We start from the raw sequence: 20,924 nt of genomic DNA, 5'->3' as shown, positions 1-20,924 counted from the left end.
GTACGGTTGGTATTTATTATTTCTTTGTATTTATTTATGTTAACCCTGTCTGTTGTGTAGTAACATTATAATAATAATAAACTGTAAAATATTGTAGAGTGTTGTCCGCGTAGTGCGAACACAATATGCATACATAAGTTCACAAACACCGACATTTAACAGATATTGCAATTCGTAAAGAAAATTTGATTGTCATTTTTTTCCTCTATGAATATCGCAAAACGCACGAGAGCCCCAACTGCCCACAGCCAGTGGAACTATGGAATCCCCATTAGGGTTAATTTGTTTTTTTTTTTCACAATAATTAGGTAATATTAAACAAAATTATTAAATAAGAAATAGTTACCTATAGATTTCTAAGCAACAGACTTAGAAATAAGATATCAGATATAAGATACATGGATACCTATTCAAGGTATTCAAGACATTCTATAAAAGCAAACCCACCATAACCCCACTGATTTATGTTACTAATCTAATTTCGATATTATTTCAATTCGGCGTAATAATCCACCATCAAAAACTTTCAACACTTCTATCAATAGATTCATTATTTGGATCATCTATCTCCTTGCTGGTGGATTTACTTATCGGAATTATTATTTTAAGGAGATCAAGAAGAAAAAAAATCAGCCAAAATACAAAACCCTTCCCAACAGCAAACATTTTTATATTTGTTAAAATTGTTTTATTCGGCAGATGTATTAGAATATCTTTAAAACTTCACACAGTTTGACAGCTCCTCAAAGCGTCAATAGTCAGTCATCTTTATCGAAATACAATTTACGCTGACTTGTAGTTTGTTTTAACCCTTTAAATGCGGAAAAAAAAGAAAAAATACTCTGGTTCTCTCTGTGATGTAGATTCACACATTTCCCGCATGTACCGTTAAGTTTCCGGACACCGCGTATAACAATATTTATTTATTTTAAAGCCTTTTTTTTAATAAAATTATAATTTTTCAAATTAACTTACTAACAATCAAGTTGTTTCTCCGAAAGGATGGGCAGAAAGGAAGGACCACAAGACAAGACTGTTATGGTACACGCCCTTTTATTCACACAAAGGTCACTTCCGTTGCTTTTTAAAATTTCTTCTTGTTTGAAATGCAAAGAATGGTCAGACTTTTGGATCACAAAACTACATGGCATTTCTTTATTCTACGGTGGCACAGTTTTATTTTGCAACAACTCTCATTCTGAAATCTTTGTTTTATGTATTCGCTGTTCGTGCACGACAATTGATTGAATTACTGAACCGTTCTGCCGATATTATTGTACCGTGGCGTCCACTGAACAGGTAATCTCTAGAAGTGTTTTATGGGCGTACCCGTGTGCCAAGAGTAAACTCAATTTTTCCTCACAAAAAAACTTTTCAAATATAAGAACTTCATCTTGAACAAATAAGGAATTTCAATGAATTGTTTGAGGGCAAGGAGTCGAAAAAAGTCTGATGTGTAAATTGACGACATAAATTAATTTAAAAATAAAAAGTCTTTATTCTGGTATGTGGGGAGGTTAGTGCAGTCCCACACATTCCATTTTGAGATACAAAAAAATATATGATCAAAAACAAAAAGATAGAACAGAACAAAAACAGAATAAATTGAAAATAAAATAGAATAAAATGATAAAATAAATAGAATAATAGAAAGTTGAAGCCTTTAGGGAGCCGTGACTATATTATGCTCTATTTATTTATTTAATATTAACGGTATGCTTACACCATAAACAATGATTGCATGTCACAGTATACGAGCATCATCAAATATTAGATTTTCTTAAAAAAATACAATTAACTGTGGAATTTGATCATAATATGAAGACAGAAAATATATAATTAATAAAAGCTTTAGAAGGATATAAAAGTAAGAGATACATATATATAAACAAAATATAATATGCAAGTAAAAGTAGACTTAGGTCAAATTAATATTGATGGTATAGCCTTCTTGTACCTACCTTCCGTACAGTTCAATAGATCCGCCCATCTGCGTATCTAACTTTATGTAATCTAGGTACAAGCGAGTGTTTGGAATACTCAGTCTTGGTATTTTTTACATTTAAACAGGATTTTGGAACGAGTAACTCTCTTCGGTACCTATATGAAATTCAATGAGTTTAAGTTAATCCTGGCTGTAATATTCCCATTTTCAATTTTGAGCATAAAAATTAAGTAAACATGAAATAATTTTACATGAATATTAAATAATTTTCTTTAAGATTGGTATAGATCACATGGTTTCTATGGTTTATCGGTTCGGTGGTCGCGTCGCTATGTTCGGCAGTAGGTACTAGCGTATAAGTAACGGCAATGAAATCTTTATAGGTGGAATTCTAAAATGTTTTCTTCGCATTCTTGATTGGCTGATGTTTAAAAATAGCTAAATATTATTGGTCCCGAGCAATGGGTTCGTTAACATTCAACGAAATACGTTCAAGGTTATGATAATGAAAATTTTATTGTCCCCAAATGAATATCACATGGTATCGACGAGAAAAGATTGTACTTGCCTTCTGATTAGTTTGCCGGTCTCCAGATCGTATAATTTACTACGAGTCGGGAGTATACGAGTTCGATGTACGACGCAGCGTGCAGTAAGAAACCATCATTCTTAGTCGTACCTGAAATGGCTTCAACCATGTACGGCTTGTTTGATGAAACATTCTGATTTTTTTATTTCAATATCGCACGAGTCCCGATTGGGGATACGGTATCCCAAATTGGGGCATGTTGTGATATTGGAAGGATTGGGAAGCGGAAGGAGATGGGGAGAGAAAATAAAGTTACTTGCTATTCAGCTCTGTTCACTTAACACGGCTAAAGTAATTTCAAGCAACGTTTTGATTCTGAATGGTGGTCTTTCACAACGGCGATACTAACGGTAACTACCACTATTTGTATCGCGAACATAAGTGGACCAAGAATAGATCCCTGAGGAATGATAAATTTTTAAGAATAGTCAGATATTTCCAATCATTCTCTTACCAGCCAACCGTCCAATTAACTCGGGGCGGTTGGATCTAATAAAAAATGACCGATATGACATTAAAAGAATTAAGACTTTACCTTGGACCCCAGGCGGCTGCTTAGGCGGTAGCTACGCCACTGATAATATTAATAATGTATCCCTAAATTTTAATTGCTTTCTTCCACGAAAAACCTCGCCTTTAACAAAGAGGACACAATATTAACCCGCCATGACGCATGGCTTCGGTTGAGTCATAGGATATCCACCTAAATTAAGGTAGACAATAAAATGTAATGGCTTGCAGACAAGAGCTTTAGGAAGCTTACATTGTTGATATTTTATTGCCACTGTGTAAAATGATCAATCCTCAAAGATCTGGCAGCTATTCCGACGCAGGGTAGTAATTTGTCGGAAAAACCAGTAAATTATTACAACTGGGTAACAAAATGTGTAAACACAGAAATAGAATGGAAAACATTGCAAGATTGCATCAAATACCGCAGTAGTATTATTTAATTCAATTTCGAATAATATTATTCTCCGTTCTATCTCCATCCACGCGGCATTTACTTTATGAAACAATTGCAATAAGATGATTCTAAATACACATCACAATGTAAATAAATCAAAATTTGTTACAAGGTTGGAATTAAAAACTTTTTTTCGGGATTAAAACTGTTGCCAGAGGTTCGATTCAACAAATGAAACAGGAATATCACGGCGTAATAATTTAATGCAAAAAATTCTAGTTTGATAGACTAGAGGATTTCATGTATCTTCAGTTCACAGCACAAATAAAACAACCGATATGTTCGCGAGCAATACACACTTCATCAGGGTTTATTTAAACCTAAATTATAAATAAAGACAAATATGTAATGGGATGAAGGAAAAGGGGAGAGGGGGATTACAGTGGAAACAAATTTAGCAGAGGAACATTAAAAAATGTTTTCTGATTATTGATAATCCTTATTATTTGAAGTGTTCACTATTTTTAAAATGGTGTCATGTAATAAGTTTGCTGTGTTTTAAGAAATAATTATATATGATTTGTAAGTGGAATAAGTCAGGGATGCCCCAGGAAGGCAAGGCGCGATCTAATGTTGGCCATGTCGAGAAACGATGTGTGAAAGCAGATGAAGCAAGGACTGTGTATGGGACAGATTTAATATGCCTTCCTTCTCTTCGCCACAGCCTTGCAGGGAAATTGCGTGATGGTTAGCTTCATATTATCGAGTTCGATTACCTTCAAAACACGAAGATTTTTTAAAATTCCTTCTACTTTCATCATAATAACAAGAAAACGTTGTTTGCGTAACGATTGAAGAAATAGTTAGAAGACGAACGCTTTGGACCACTTAGCTACAAACCGGAATTTTATTTTACTTTAGCACTTACGTATAGCACTATGTATATACATATTGGTTCCATGATAACTCAACACAGTGACTATTCAACACGCTTTTAAAAAGTCATTAAAAACCTAACCTAACCTAACCTACTTAACCCAGTTAATAAAGTTTTTGTTTCATCACTTTCCATGACTTTATATAACTTTATAAAGATGTGATGATTTATCCGGTCACCATATACAGGGTGTATCGGCACGTACCCGACAAACTTTAACCAGCTATTCCTTAGCATATTTGGAGTAAAAAATCTTATGTGCACTTTGCTGTCCGGTAACGTTTTTTTTTAATAAAAAATTAACTATTCATATTTTCACCACATGTCACCACTGTTTTATCCTTTGTCAAAGTTTGAAAACCCATCTGGCAAATATTTTATTCGAATTCCGTTGAATAATGCACGTGTGTACCTATATTTGCGCACTTTTACAATCACAACGAAATGGCACGGCACCATTCGTCTCATTTTTAACTATTATTATTTAGTGTATGCGAAAGAGCGAAGACGCTTTTTGACATACTTGCTTATAACAGCTGTTGAACACGAAACGTGAATGCCAATGACAGTGATGTAGTGTGGAAATTTTTTTTTTTTTTGTTTTTAATTGAAAAAAAAATGCTACCGGACAGCAAAGTGCCCATAACATTTTTTACTCCAAATGTGCTAAGGAATAGCTGGTTAAAGTTTGTCGGGTTAGTGCCGATACACCCTGTATATTCTATCAGAAAACATTTCAAAAGAGTCTACAGAAAAATGTCAAAAATAACATATTTAGGTATTCCTCTACCCGAAAGCTTTTAATTTGATTAACACATGGAAGTTCTTGTCCTCAAAGCATCACACGAAATTTCTGTATTTCAAACATTCTCGTACATCTGGTATTTTGGGTATTTTCTACATTCTGGCATAGCAACAGAGCCTACGTCTTGTTCAGAAGATTATGTGACCCATAAACCCGGGACGCAGACAGCTGTAGAGGTAAGGGTGTACGATCCGCCCCTCAATCAACTAAGTATACATTCCACTGAAGCACACTCCACGTACATTGGCTACAAGGAGACACTTCCTCGTTTTTATTTCCGTACGAGAGCAACTAGGCACTAGGTAATACTCCAGTATTCTTCTGCAAACTTTATTTTCAAGAGTGCTGAAAAAAGAGAACCTGTTAGTAAAGGAATTTTATGGTATTTTAATTGCTTGGTTTATACAATTTCACCGACTGTAATGTTTAGTTCTTATTTATTTATTTACAATCTTGTGGGCTTTTACATGATATAAATGTAAATATCTTATACAGTTGTTTAGTTCTTATTTATTTACACTCTTGTGGGCTTTTACATGATGTAAATGTAAATATGTTATACAGTTGTTGTGTTAACTAGGTATTTGTTGTACATTGGAACAATGGTAAAGCAAGTACATGGGATCTTTTTATAAAATAAGTAAAGTTACAAAACATAACGCATGAGTTAAGTACATTTGATTTAATTTAGAAAACTCACTGCTTAAAAATAAGATCAAAAAATTAAATTAAATAGTGGAAAGTATAAAAAATTAAATATATTTAAAGAAAAAAAAAACATGAATAAACATAGAACATAATGTATATTCAATACGGCGCACAGTGGACGGAATGAAGAAAAAACACGAATTAATTGTTTGCTGGCTAAATATTAGTGCAATATTTTTTTTTTTAATCTTATTAATGAATTATAACTATTTTTAAGTAAAAATATTAATATACTCTTATGTAGAAATTTCTTCATTAATTGTAGTGAAAAATTCTTAATGTTTTTGTAAAATGTAGGGCTCAAAATGTTAGAACCTGCCGCTATGTGGTATTTTTGTGTTACGTAATTAATTAAAAACTCTTTTGATTTCACAGAAGTGGCATTTAATATACCCCGTTCTTTTAATGCTTCGAATAATTCTCTTCGGAGAATGAATATAGGCCTTCCTGAAAATAACAAAATTGTTCAAGGAAGGACAAAAGATGATCACAATTTATATATGACATTAAAGGTGAGACTTTAGTCTACAATACTTAAATATTCATAAATGGGAACAAACGATGTTTTGTTTCTAAATGCTAATTGAAATATGCATTTTAACAGCAAAAAAATTCAAAAATAGTGTAAAATTAGATGTTAGTTCAAATCTCACACACATGATATATTGATATATAGTTTAGTAAATTAAATTAAAAATACCTTGAGAAATGTCAGCCATAACAAACTTTTGTAAATATATCCAAACGTCACTTATTACACAACCGTCTCTGCTCACGCGTAGGAGTGAACTGAAAAACGCGATGCCGAACATCCAACTTACGACACACTTTGCAGCGTTGCCAAACTTCCATCAAGCCTTATTGACATATTTAAATTAACACATAAAATGCAGAAACTATTGTTCTACACTAAAAAAAATATAAATATTAAAAAAATTAACATTTGCAAAAACCACTTAATTCGCGTTTTTTTTCAATTCCGTCCAAAGTGCGGCGTGTGTAAACTAGTACCTACATTTCAGAAGAGTATTTATGAAGTTTTTGTTTCATCACTAATACGGAATCTTTAAACATGTCCACAGCATTTCTAAATCTATTAACAAAATTATAGGAATGTGATCGTGATAATTTGTTTTAAAATTGTCACAGAAAAGATAGCATTTTGTCTCAAATTTCTGGCCGTTCGTATAATTTTATTTAGCGATAATTTTAGCGCTGTCAATATGATCATTAATAAATGATATTATTAGTAATAAAATTTAGTTGTTTTAATAGAAGGATATCATATATAAAAAAATAGCCTGTGTATGTTTGCGATCGCAAAACTCCAAAAGCAGTCAACCGATATCGCTTAAAATTTCAAAGTTTGTTGTTATTAGTGCCAGGAATGTTTAGAGAGTTTAAATGGCAGAAGAAGTCGGAGTCACCCGAGGAATACTTAACGCAATATCTGTCTTTCCACGAAAGTATACAACCGGCTTAGTATGGAGTGAGGAGAATTTGTAAAACACTTATGATTCCCTTAGATTAATACGCCGCCGCTGCAGCGCTGGTGAAGAGGCCCGTATACATACATATTTTTTTTAGACTGGCACCATATTGTTTCAAACCTCAAAAACACGGTCATTTCTCGCATTTCGCGTTTAGTTGTTAACTTCACGTTTTTTCAGATGACATTTGCGTTGTTATTGACCTGGTCAATATGGAGATATTTCCGTGGTTTTAAAGCATCTTCAATATAAACTTACTTCTAATTTTATTATGCATATTCCCGCAGATACGATTGTACCACCCAAGCCAAGAGAACTCCTGTCCCGGTGCGACCATTATCCAGGGGGCACTGTTTTGTTAGGACTTGGAACACGTGCTCTCAGGATTGGAAGGAGGTTGGAGTTCAATTGACCGGTATACATGGAAACTTAATAAGCCAATATTTGAATTAAGGAAGAGTAGGAATAAAGGAATTGATTGAGCATTGGTTTTTGTTTCTCGCTCTTGTTTCTCGTTGCTTCGAGTTTCTAATATATTCTTGCCATTTTCTTGCCTCTTCTGGTTTCTTCTTGCGTATTATATTTCTTAAACTTTCTTGCTTCTTCTTAGTTCTTCTTGCTTCTTTTTGGCTGGTGATCTTGCCTCATCATGGCTTGTCTTGCGTATTCAAGGCTGTTCTAGTCTCCTCTAGCAACTTATTGGCCCTTGTTGCCTATTCTAGTATCTTCTTTTATTTTGTTGTTATTTTTTTCCCTTATTGTCTCTTTTTGCTTCTCCTCCCTCTTCTTGTATGCATATGCGTATTCCCGCAGTAGAAGATAAAGTTTAATTGACGTGATGTCGTTTGATCTCTGACATTCATTATTGTCCACGGAAACTAAGGTAGGTATGGCAAGCCTCGAATGCCTTGAGCGCGAATACAACAGCGAAACTCTCCTTATCGGGAATTCGGAATTAATTAAGACACTCGAACGTCGCATTGTTTATGTTTCAAGATATCCTACTGCGACGCATTTACTTGTACGCCGACCTTTAATCAAAAGCTTATTTGTAAGCATCAGAAGGAACAATACAAAGAAATCCTTGAAACCTTCATTTATACTTATGTGTTGTTTATAAGAAGAAGCAACGGGGTTCCAACACCAAACCTGGTTTATTGAAGCTTTGCACGGAACTGACAGAGGAAGATCTTAAGTGCAGTAGTAATGAGATCCTTTGCCATATGTGGTTAACAACTGAACATAAAATCCAAAGAAGTAAAATCGATTTGAAATAAAACTATTGTAGCCAAATTACATTAGCCCTTTCGATTTCCAGGTCTCAGATAGTCGATGCATATGATAATCAGTTCAGTAAATAAATTTATAAATCAATTCGAAAGTTTGATCGAATTCATCCGAAGATTAATTATTGACCTCCGGCACATCAGACATGCCTGGAATGTCGCTTTATATCTTCAGCGGGTTAAATCGAATTACGAATGAGAAAGAGATTGTAAGACCGATGTAATGAACAAATTTCGGAAAAAAAATGTTAAGATTTATTGAAAAAAGAATGGATGAACGGAGAAAGGAGTATCAGGAGAATATTATAAATGGAAGAAGAATAAAATTTTATTATCAAATGTGAAAAATGTTGTCAAAAACGTTAACCACATTTTTATTTAATTTTTTAGTACAATCGTAGAAAAATTGTGAGAACTCGGAATTACGAAAACATAACCGTTTGTGAAATTTGTAAGTAAACTGTAACTTCACTTTTTTCTCGTTAAATTAAATTTTAAAATTAAACAGATTTTTACGATAGCGGCGCGTAATACGAATTATTAATTTTGGCTATTTTTAGGATTTTATTAATGGCATCCAGGATAAATATTTGAGGTAAACTGGAAAGAATTATTATTTCTCTTTTTAATGTCAAAACAGTTGCGAAAAACAGCATGATAGAAAAATATATAAAAATACTTGACCTAAATATACTAAAATATGGACGCCTGGTCATATATGACCCTAAAATGCTGGAGGGGTTGGTTAAGCCATCATAAAATCAAACATCTCAGGTATTTCCCCCTTCTTTATTCTACATCGTTCAAACTTTCTTCAGTCTGAACACAGCATTCACCAAAACTTGGGCATGATATTTCACCGAATAAGAAACAAGAAAAAGAAACTTAAAAACTACGTCTATAAATAACTAGCTAAATTGAAAGGGTGCGTGCACCCACAATACATTATATTCCTATTTCTATCTAGCCTGAACTTTTCAGTCCTCGGCGTTTGAATCTGCGCATGTTTATTTCCAATAACATAACGTGTGGGAGAGAGTTAGGCGTGTGGCGCCGAGATGTCTGCGATACCGAAATAGAGGAACCGGGTAGGTTGCCGCTACCCCCTACCCCTGCTGGCCCTACCCTTCTACCCCTAATACCTGCCTGCCAGGATAAGACACGCAGGATAAAGAAAACGAAAGCGACATGCGACAGTGCCACTAGGGGTGGACTTTCAAAACTAGTTATATCGGTATTTGACAGGCGGCATGAAAGCCTAACTTAGTTTTATTTCCTTACTAATGTTAATATTATTGCATCTCAATATAGCTTTGCTAATAATACGCATGTCGGAATTTCTGAGAAAACGGCTGCGACAAATAAAAAAGAATAGGCATGCAACAGTGCCTGAAGGGGGTGGTTTCTAAAATAAGCAATGGATTACTTCAAATATGATTTACGATTTTCACGGCCAAAAATATTTTTGTTATTTGTTTTTGGGGTGTTATGCCGTGTTGCGCTAACTCCTTCTTTAGTCAACGTTTCGAACAACGTTACAGCGTCCATCATCAGGGCACATCTGCCTTCGCTTTGATTTGACGACCTTCGTGTTCGAGCGGTTAAACTACTTGCATTTGAGAGGTCGCAGATTCGAAACTCGGCGTGCACCAAAAATTATACTTAACAGGTATATTCGCGTTTTTTTTCTCGAATTTCTTACCCATGTCATGTTCCAGTGTGCTATACTGGAAAAGACAACCATTTGGGAACAAAACGTGGCTTGAAATGGCATTTATCATGTATTGTGTTGTCACTGTTCTGTTATGTCTGGTTACCGTATAAAATTACTGTAACTGCTATCAAATTAAAAAAGAAGGAATTTGTTTTGAAAATGATTCCTTCTGCGTGAATAAAGTAAAGGAGCTCACTCTTTATTATAAATCATTTCAATACATAGTATCACGTGAACTACTTTAGAATCAGTAATTAATCAATAATCAATAAAACCCCGATAAGCTCTGCCTAAGATGTTTATTCAGTAAACAAACACTGAGCTCATTCTAAAATAATCCAAATCAGTGCTTCCCAAAATGTGATACCTATATAGTTTTTGAACGTTTTATTAAGACGAACATACCCTAAAAAAAGTCGGAATCATAACGACGTAAGTGAAGAAGGCGTCTTCAAAAATAAGCGACACGCCGCAACCTTGTATTGGACGGACCTACAGTCGAATTTGCACTAACAGGTCTAGAAAATTGATCTTTCCGCGGGGTTTATTTGAATTATTTCAGATAAACGTAATACCAATATTTCAGATGTTTCTAAATGAATAATACCTTGGGAAGTTACTAATGGTCTAGAAAAATAAAATCTGTTACTTACTAATTTTATATTTGATAAAACGTAACATAAAATTTTCGAACCGTTTTAGGTAAAATATTTTGAAAGTTAAGTACTCTTATTTTTAATCTTAAATATAAATAACTTAAATCCGTAGGGATCCCTCTACAAACATTTGAGATGTTAGTACCTACGCGATGGTCGACCGACACCCGACATATCACCCGATGGTCTGAAAAAAGGTATTATAGTTTAGAATATATATTTATTATAGAATTCGTCGGAATTAATTGAAATGTGAGCCTCGAGCAAAACCTCTTTATTAGAATCTTGGGTCGCTTTAACGTTTTTTTTTAAAGATAATTATTTATATTTTTGTTGTTTATCCTCACTTTGAGCTCCTGTGCTGAGGCGGACTACGTTATATTTCAATACTGTTTGTTTCAGATCGGATCACGTTTTTTTCTCAAAAAGTTGTGTCTTTGATTTCTAGGAAAAGCCAGGTTTTAATTTGCTTTTAGAAATCATTTGCATTATCCGTTTTCATCATTGTTGTTGAAAGTTGATTACAAAGTTTAGTAGAGAGTTATTTGTAGTTCCTTTGTCCAAAAGCAAGTTTAAATTTGGGTATACATATTCATAATGTCATTCAGGTTAGCTCTTGTATAATGGAAGTGCTTTCTTCGTGTTTTTTCTATTGATTTTTTGAAATGATAGGTTAAAATATTCTTAGCTTATATATTTGGAATGTTTGGGACTGCAAAAGACTTGGAAGTTTATTTTGTCGGCGTCCTTGTGGGAACTTTTAGGATGATCTTATCCCTTTCATATAATGCTTTTGTATCGTAATCTATTTTGTAGGAAGTATAAGAAAATTGACTAGTAAAATTCCACATAAAAAATTAAGCCAATTTCATTATACCAGAGCTCACCATTCTCGAATGAGCTCTTGAGCTTTTGTGGCTTCAGACAGATGTATTAAATCACTAAAAATAATGTAATAATATTTGGTATAAGTACGATAGTAAACATGTGTCTCAAAAGATCTAAGACTGTGTATCTAAGTTTGGAAAACGCTGATCTAAAGAATACGCATATGTTTGAATATATATAAACGTGGATAGTGTTTAACGTACAGCGACACAGTAGTGCCAGAGTGGTGAGGAAAGTAAACATCCCGTGCCTGTGACCAGACAATGTACACAACACACTGTAGGTACTAACTCAGTGCTCGCTAAGTCGTCGCCTAGTCTTGTACAGTAGGCTGCCGAACATACATGGACACAAATTTCTATCTAGTGGTCGACAGCCTCAGTTATCACCCGCATTGTTATATGAAAAAAAGGTATTGTGTTGTAGTAAAAAGTGTACCCAAAACACACATTATTATTTAAGCTTCGACAATTCTCAACTCAGAAAACTGGAAACATCGTAACCTGACCAGTGAAACGGAGTTTGGGAGATAAATAATTGAAAACGTCGTTTACATGAAAATCTATTATTTGATTTAATCAATTAAATGTGGTGTAAACAATATGCTTTAATTACTTAACTGATGACGATATATTAAGAAACCCAAAAGACCGAATTTCACTGATAATACTAACTGCGGTTCCAGAGGTAAGATGTCCAGTGGTCCGTCCCAAACACTGATATCTGAAAAACCAACTGCAAAAGGGAAAACTATTAACTCGTAGAAAATATTCGGTTTATTTAGTAAAACGTTTTCACGCGATCTGGGATTTTGAATTACGGTAAAGTGCGGCGAGGAATTCGCCCACAATTGTAAAAAGGGGCGGCTGTTCGTAAGCAGATTTCATTATCTCTAACTGCAATACGAGTTGCCTGCAGACTGTCGGATTCATTTTGTCGCAAATAATTGAGGGGCAGACGCCCACGACCACGCAATGCTCTGCTCATGTTCGCTGGAACGCGCAAGTATCCTGGTGTGGTGATGACAAACATGATCTTGCCAGTGTCTAAAATTAACATTTCCTACAGGCTACTGTTTCTTTGATTGTAGTCCCAAGTAAAGTTAGGCGAAATAACGCCAGTGTGAGGAGATGCTGCCCGGCCAGAATAGGACAAGGGGATGATGCTGAGATAAGAACTTATAAAATAAGTATAGATTGGATAAAGTATGACGTCGACGACTTAAAACTTTATATTTTTCAACGAGCAGAAAGTATTGCAGCTGAATGTTGTAGATACACCGGTGTCCAGACCGATGAGTTCATTATTCGAGTGGTGTGCTCAAAGCTCCAGTTAAGAAAACAAACCGCCATCGAGATTGATCGGCGTACGGCGGACCAACCAACGGTCGTTAACGGGGTGGGATGGAAAAATGGCCATCGGCGATTTGTGTTAGAAAAACATTCATTTAATTTTGTTGATAAATTGATAAACAGAACAGGGCCATCAGGTCACATGCAAAATGGTGAATGATGATTATAGGTTTTTGAATTTAGAAATGAATGCTAAAGAAACAGATTTTAAAGAGTTTTTTCCACAGCTTTTTTGACGAAATCGTTGAAAAAATTGACGCCACTGTGCCATAAATTTTAGATGTGCGTTAACCCTTTCAGGCAAAAAACAATAAAATTTTCGAAAAATTGAAAATTAGGAAGCAAGTAATGGTATTATAAGAATTCTCCGACATATCCAGTCTGTGGCCATCCACATATTATGACTAAAGGAGAAATTGACAGTAATTAGTAAATAAGTGCGGTTATAAGAGTAAATGCAATTAAATATGAATTAAAAATATAAAAAAATGCGTTTTTTGGGTCGGAATTTATAATTTATTTACGACAAATTTGTTTTCCAACGTAAATCAATAGTTTAAATTAAATTTAAAACCATCAAAATAGTTTTTTAATAATTAATATTTTATTATATTTGAATAGAGAAATGCAAGATTATTTAGTTTAATAATTACCATTAAATTACAAATAATTTGCAACTTGCCTCTAAAACTGTGAAAAATGGATTTCCACAGTCGACTATATTTTATAACTTGAAACACAAAAAAAAATTAAGTAGCGCATATCCGTACTAGATTTTTGCTACACCATTTCATTAAATTTTTTTTTAAAATTATTTTCGTTGAATTCAAATTTAAGTTTTGGATGAAAAAGACCGCGCAGTCGTTCCCTTTAATGCCCGAGATCTAAAACTCGCTGCAGACTAAACAGTAAACACTCTATATTGGCTATAAGCGTTAAAAATTCGACAACAGACAAGCAGCTGAATGTCAAATAAAATATTATTAATTTGATTATAACACAATATATAAAATGTTTATGTTATTTTCTTCTAAATCTTTCACCCGTCTCCACTGTTTGAAAATAAATTTAAGCAGGATTAGGTTGACAGTTTTAATTACAAACACGGTCGTATCTCCTTTGTTTATAAAATATTCGCAAAAGCAATGAAGCAAAATGCGGCAGAAAGGACCTATTAAAAACCAAAACACCGAAGCTTTAAGCTTGTACTTCGCCCACTAGTGTCAATAATAAAAGTCCAGAAGTTAATATTGACCATTAAACCAGGATTTATGACATGATGGAGGACGCCAATCTAGACTAGACCATCAATTTATACATTAAACTCCCACAACTATACCGCAATAAGTCAATTTATACATTAAACTCCCACAACTATACCGCAATAAGTCAATTTATACATTAAACTCCCACAACTCTACCGCAATAAGTCAATTTACACATTAAACTCCCACAACTATACCGCAATAAGTCAATTTATACATTAAACTCCCACAACTATACCGCAATAAGTCAATTTATACATTAAACTCCCACAACTATACCGCAATAAGTCAATTTATACATTAAACTCCCACAACTATACCGCAATAAGCTATTTCTTCTAATTTCCGTTTTTTAGTTAAAGAACACCCAGCTAAAATGTCGATGAATTGTCATCGTTTCCAACGACTAATTAGTGGTCCACGTCTACTAAATTGTTACGCTTGTTAGCTGATCACACTTTGATCAAAAGCTAAAACAATATTATTGATTATTAAATATAAATAAAAATGTTAATTTTCGTTTGTTAAAAATCTTAAATCTCCGAAAGTTCTTCAGCGATTGCTTTGCAAATTTTGACACAACGTTGCATACGAAAACGCACGTGTTTTTATATACCTATATTTTATAAATGTCTCCTGTAACAGGTGAAAGCATGCTTTTTTAAAAACAGCGCCACCTGTTAATCGTAAAAGCAACACCCGCTATTCTTTCTCTATCTGCACAGACAGACTGTTGTACAGCTAGTTATTAAATAAATGGACAATTTTAGCGGTGAACACAAACGGACAGGTTACATCTGCATCATTCGTCCCAAAGGAACGTAGTATGTTCCCTTCCCTTTGTTCTATAAAAAAGATTTCAGCAATATTTTCTCACTCTGGCTTGGCTGATCTCCGAAGCAGACGATTAACAAAGCATCTCTTTGATCTTGTATCAGACCTGCCAGAGGTTGCTGAAGTTAGGTATAAACTGAACTTAACTTTATCGGTCATCACATCAGTGTCAGCAGAGCGACGGATGAAAAACTACCCAATAGCATCCCTCGGCCTAATTAGTAAGAGACGAAGCGATGCGGGAATGAGAAAGTATTAGAGATCGAAGAACTAATCAATATGCGCTCGAAATTAGCATAATAGATGGTTTGTTGTAGTATATGTTTTTTTATGAAAAAAATATATATCATCGGACAGCAAAATGAAATCCTTAATCCTAACTCTAAAACATTGCTCAGGAATCGCTGGCTAAAATCCTTCGGGTAAGTTTTGATTCAACCTATAAACATGAGTCAAGATTTGTTTACTTGTATGTTGATGTTTATATAAATATAATACAAAAGACGTATCTCAGTTTGACATAGTATTATTTTGGCAATGTGAGCGTGAAAGGAACATTCATTATAAATAAATACTCGTATCCAATATATCACGTGTATAAGCCAATGATATTGTATCTATTGATTTTCCTAAAATAAAATAAATAAATTATCAATGGCTCTATTGCCGCAGACTAGTTCCGTATTGCTTCAATGTTTCACCCACAGCCGATGAACGGCGAAACCAAATAATATAATCATATCGACGATTTGGCTTCGGTATCAAAATAATCCAGAATCAAGAGGAAAGAGAATTAAAAGAGGATTCGTAATGCAAACGCAACTACACGAATGAGAGAAGAATAGAACGAATCGAGAGAATAGTTTGGAAATAAAAGTATAAACGTTTTAATAAAACGTACAAATATCTCTTTAGAATGAGGTTGAATCCTACACGGGACTTACGTATTTTACAACACAACGCGGCATTGGTCGTGTCCCATCAAACCCTCAGGCTAATTTGTTTGCTTTTGGGAACAGCTATAAGGACTTATAGCAATTGTTGTCTCCCTTACTTTCATGGTGATAAATATGATCTAAACGGTGTCAGAAAGAGAAAACACCACGCTTTATATTCAAATCTAGAAGTTAACCTCATAAGAATTATAATGTACACCTATATGAAACCAAAGATTCCTAACGCAATTTGAAAAAAAAATTAAATGATTTTTTTTAATACGAAAAGACAAAAATAAGGTAAAAATAAAATTTGTAAACATTTCTAATAAAATACGTCGTTTTTTTTCATTATCAGTAATTTCAATTACAAAAACCGTAATGTGAGCAATTTTTAAAACTATTTCATGTTTAATAATAATAATAATAACGTTTGGCTAATTTATATAGCGCCGTTTTCGTGAGAAATCACCTCAAGGGCGCTGTACAAATATATTCCTTAAATAGTTAACACTAGAACTACTGACTTAAAACTAGTGACTTACGTCCGAGACTTATATCTAGAGACTTACGACTAAGGCCTATAACTACTATCTTAATAAAATATATATTTACATATGTAGAAACTTATAACTAAAATTAACATTAACAATCTAATTTTACAAGCGCCAGAAGAAGGAGAAAGTTCTATTATATTAAGGTGTTTATAAAATTAGTTTTAATTATTAGCTGGAGATATATCTTAGATTGATGAATGAAATTAATCGTCGATAACGCATTTAAATGATTCATCTGCCGATTAAACCGATTGACTTGTTATGTTCCCGCTGATATTGTCCATTGTCCATTGGTAGGCAATTCAATAGCATTTTTACTTTATAATAAGTAGTTTGAATTCAAAATTTTAATATTTGAAAAATCATACATCATCGTTTATTTCCAATAATAAAATTAAAATGCGTATTTCATCACCTTTCTAAAACAGTTTTTAGTTTTCGGATACGTTCAGAAATGTTCCGTCTGACAGAATAAGCCAGAGACTTGAGGAGATCCAATTTGGAACAATAGAATACAGTATTCGTTTTTTAAATATTCCACGAGCATAATCACTATGATAAAATTAGTGAATGTTTTAGATTACCCACTGTACCAGATATATCATCATTATGGATTGGCGTGTTTCAGAGGCACAGCGACGTTATCATTATGAAAGGAAGTACATAAATATGTAGTCCCGTGGATGCCCGGCAGACCCATAAATCGCCTGTATTATTGCACGCGTCAAAACACGAACGCACGCGAACAGAGTTCAGTAGAGCACTGTCCCCGCTAAACTGTCCAACCAACCATCCGTAGTCTTCATTCATCTGGCCGCATGAACTGGTGCCGTAATCAATGGACATCCATAGACAAACTTGGCATCAAATAATATTTACGGTAGACCGCACATTGTTGCCTTGCATCGGCTTAAAATGAAAAGGGGCAATTACAATGTCGTTATAATTCATCTAAACTTGCTTTGCCTCAGAAACTCGAGTTAAAATGTGGCAAGTAAGAAACACTGTTGTTTCCAGTAAATTCTTAATTCAAACGCTGTTATGTATGACAAAGATATAAAGAATATGTATGAAAGAAATAAACGATAGCGGGCGGCGTTTTAGTATTTTTGTGGAATACTACAATGCTCATGTTCTATGTTAATCAAAAAAAAATTATAATTATAAGCAATAATTAGTCGCCTGAAATATCAATACAAATTGAAAATATCTCCCGAGTAAAAATAAAAAAAAATAAAGTTGGTTGTTTACAGGTGAAAAAATATAGTAAGCAGTAATTGTTGATTGAGGTAATGGTACATATTCAATTATTTGGCGGGTTGGAAGAAAGCCGACATAACTCAGTGGTTCAGAGCACCTGACCGAACATCAGAAGGTACGGGTTCAAGTCCCGTTGGCGGCATTTATTTTTACTCGGGAGATATTTTCAATTTGTATTGATATTTCAGGCGAATAATTATTGCTTATAATTATCTGTTATCCTTTATGCTATGCATAAATTATTGTATTATAAACATCAGTTTATCATTAAAAATGAAAAAAATTTACTTGCGCACGCTAGGATTTAAACACTTGACCTTCGGATTGTTAGTCGACAGTATTACCCCCGACCACGGGTCTGCGCTAATACACACATAAAAGTTTGTGAACTTTTGATGTGGTACATTTTGAAAAAGTTTGTGAACTTTTGATGTGGTACATTTTGAAAAAGTTTGTGAACTTTTGAAGTGGTACATTTTGAAAAAGTTTGTGAACATTTGATGTGGTACATTTTGAAAAATTTGTGAACTTTCGATGTGATACATTTTGAAAAAGTTTGTGAACGTTTGATGTGGTACATTTTGAAAAAGTTTGTGAACATTTGATGTGGTACATTTTGAAAAAGTTTGTGAACTTTTGATGTGGTACATTTTGAAAAAGTTTGTGAACTTTCGATGTGATACATTTTGAAAAATTTTGTGAACGGTTGATGTGGTACATTTTGAAAAAGTTTGTGAACATTTGATGTGGTACATTTTGAAAAAAGTTTGTGAACTTTTGATGTGGTACATTTTGAAAAAGTTTGTGAACATTTGATGTGGTACATTTTGAAAAAGTTTGTGAACTTTTGATGTGGTACATTTTGAAAAAGTTTGTGAACTTTCGATGTGGTACATTTTGAAAAAGTTTTGCAGACTCTGGACTGCCGCATGGAGGCAGGATGAGGTCCGTTATCCAATAGAGACACACAACAGCCGGTCTGCACTCGAACCACTGCAAAGCTTCCTCGTGAAATGTGAATGGAGCTAAATGAACGGGGAATGACAACATGCTCTCATGTTGGCTCTGATTACTGTCGCGATGTTGTAAAGGTTACGAAATTAATAGGCTAGTATCTACCGCCAGCGTGCTTCCGTCTGTTAACGCATGAGGTACAATCCATATTGGCATAGTATAGAATAAAAAGATGGAAATATATCAACATTATACAACAAATAAAATTAAAAAAGGTATCCCTCAAAAAATGTAATCTTAATTTATAAAACAAATTATTATAAGCAATAAATATTCACAGTGTGAGAAATGTGGAGATTCGCAAAGATTGCAATGCTGATGTAAGCGTAAAATTTCACAAATTGTATACTTTATACCAAAAATATAACTATTTTTTGTAACTTAAATCCATAAAATAAACAGCGCGCAAAGCCAGTTAGTTACACCAGCAATTAAAAAACTAAAACTGTCAACATTAATTCGCTCTAGTGAGGAAGTAAGCAAGGAAAAATCTGGAAACAACGTTTTTATAATATACACAGTTCTGAAAGAGTTAATTCATTTGAAAGGGCAGAGAGATCATAATAAAATAACAATAAATCATAATTAATGATGATAACTTTTCAGCATAATAAAACGAATGTAGAACAAGGCGATTAATGCTCATCCATGGATAAACCAGACCAAGGTTAATGATAGGTATAATGATAATAATAACTGCTTACCGCTTTATTACTGTTTTATAGCCATTACAAACAATTTTGGTTAGGACATAATATCTCTGCCAGTTTCCTTCAGAGGAGTTAGTAGCTGAAGCTTACCTGAAAACAAAGAAAAAAGTATTAAAGTAAAAGAATTATTATAGAAGTCATTTATGTATCGAGCGGGTTCAGACTCTTCAATTTTAGTTGATCAACTTGACACTTGAAAGCATATTGACAAGTGTGAATATTCTTTCAACAAAGTTCATCGAGTTTTTAGTTAGAAATCTTGTCGTTCAATAAAAGTTGATCAACTAAAATAGAAACGTCTGAAACCGGGATAAATCACAATCGTTAATTTTTGTTGTTTGTTTTTGGGGTGTTATGCCGTGTTAAAACTTACCTCACAATCGTTAAGGTTATAGAGGGGCGATTCCGGCTCTACGAATATGGTATTTTCAATTTTTTTTTTGTTTAATTGTCGAAAAACATACGATAATGAAGGTATTTTTATGTTGACGAATTAATTTATCTATTACGATTTGAAATGTGTCATTTTCGGTTTTTTATTCGTGAATTCTGTGGCGGCTTCACGCTGGGCGACATTGGTGACATTCGTTTTACCAGACATTGGCGTTTTCCATGTTATAATGATGTTGTAGCCAGTTGGAACCATTTCGGAGTGTGCGGTTTGAAATATTGTTAAAAATTACACGTTTTTAGTACAACGATCAGAAACAAAAAAAAATAACTTTAAATCTTCCACACATTTTTAATGGTATTCATAGTTTGCGAAATACCCCACTGTCCTTAACCTTGAAATGAACCACTTATAACATTGAGAACTAAATAAAATAGCACATTTATTGTGATTAATTTTTGGGTTATTATGCCGTGTCGAGCTTCCTCCCTTAGTCAACGTTTCTGAAAGCGTTACAGTGTCCGTCATCACGGCAGATTTGCAGAATGTGGTACTTTTTAAGGCCGGTATTACAGTATGATAATTAGTTAAATTAATGCCGTTTTCGGCGTTTAGTTTTGGTGTAGCCGTCAAATACATGATTCTAAGAAATCGTATATCTTAGCCCCGTCGTCTCAATTA

At 33.8% G+C, this 20,924-nt stretch overlaps 1 protein-coding gene across 1 annotated transcript in view; it reads right to left on the bottom strand.

Annotated features, from left to right (window-relative positions):
* The window catches only part of KrT95D (phosphofurin acidic cluster sorting protein KrT95D), a 277,937-nt gene that overhangs the window by 102,934 nt on the left and 154,079 nt on the right, over positions 1–20,924 (bottom strand). The window lies entirely within an intron of this gene.

This window comes from Hesperophylax consimilis, chromosome 16 (assembly GCF_061612785.1).
Source record: "Hesperophylax consimilis isolate HC1 chromosome 16, BYU_Hcon_1.0, whole genome shotgun sequence".
NCBI lineage: Eukaryota > Metazoa > Arthropoda > Insecta > Trichoptera > Limnephilidae > Hesperophylax > Hesperophylax consimilis.
This window is presented reverse-complemented; position numbering and strand designations above follow the sequence as displayed.